We start from the raw sequence: 1,042 nt of genomic DNA on the forward strand, positions 1-1,042 counted from the left end.
GGCAGCACCCCCCGCTCCCTCAGCCACCTTCCCCAGCCCTGCCACACAGCCCCCAAGCCCCACTTACCTCTAGGATCCAGGGGCAAAGGGCATGGCTCCACGGTGGCAGCGCTTGCCTGCAAAGCCCTCCCCTCCCACCCCACATGTAGCTACTGCCACCCCACACCACTGTGCAGCCGGTTGCGGGGCATGCTACTGCATGCAAAGCCCCCACCACCTTCCACCCCTCGGCCGGGCAGCACATGGCCCGCACACAGTGCTTGCCACCGCACTGCCGCTGCAGCACCCTGCGCCACTTGCCCACAAAGCCATGCAGGTGGCCACGGGATAGTAGTGCAGGGCACAGTGGCAGAGTTGCGTTGGCAGCCTCTGTGTGCAAACCCCTTGTCAGGCTGGCCAGCATGTGGCCCAGAGTGGTACCCCTGCCCTTGCCTACTGGCCCTGTTCTTGGGAGTGGGCACAGGGGCAGACTCCCCTTCTTGATCTACCCCCCAGCACCTTCCCCTCCTCCCCCCCCACACACACTTACCTGCTGGGGTGGGTGTCAGTGTCTGTGTGTCTGCATGTCTGTGGGCCTGATGCGAGGGGCATCAGGAGGGCTGTTGAGACCATGGTGGGCAGGCTTTAAATTTTTTAATCGTGGATTTTGTGTTTTAAAAAAATTTGCCAATTGTCTGATATTTTTAAAGTCAGAGAAAACCAGGATCCCTGGTCATGAGTAGAGTAAAGGTTAGGAATAGAAAGTGCTTGGCAACAAGGAACTAGTGAAATACATTTGTTATGAACAGAGACTCTTAAAATTATTTTAAAATTGTTCTTGAATGAAACTGAGAAGTGACCCAGCAAAATCTTTAAGCTACAAACACCAAACTACCACGATACTGTCTGACAGTCTTCTGTTGTATATACAGTAGACTTCATCTAAATAAGATACCCAGCAGCTTATTGCAATGTTCTTCATGTGGCCAGGTGAGACCACTTAGTTATAAATAGGGACCTAACTAAATCATGGTGGAAGTGCACTGTTCACCCCCCCCCCCCC

The 1,042-nt window shown here is 53.6% G+C and overlaps 1 protein-coding gene across 1 annotated transcript in view; it reads right to left on the bottom strand.

Annotated features, from left to right (window-relative positions):
• Positions 1 to 1,042, bottom strand: part of SLC15A1 (solute carrier family 15 member 1) — a 74,936-nt gene that overhangs the window by 15,069 nt on the left and 58,825 nt on the right. The gene's annotated exons all lie outside the window — the stretch shown is intronic.

This window comes from Gavialis gangeticus, unplaced genomic scaffold, assembly GCF_001723915.1.
Source record: "Gavialis gangeticus isolate Ggan-Ray unplaced genomic scaffold, GavGan_comp1, whole genome shotgun sequence".
NCBI lineage: Eukaryota > Metazoa > Chordata > Crocodylia > Gavialidae > Gavialis > Gavialis gangeticus.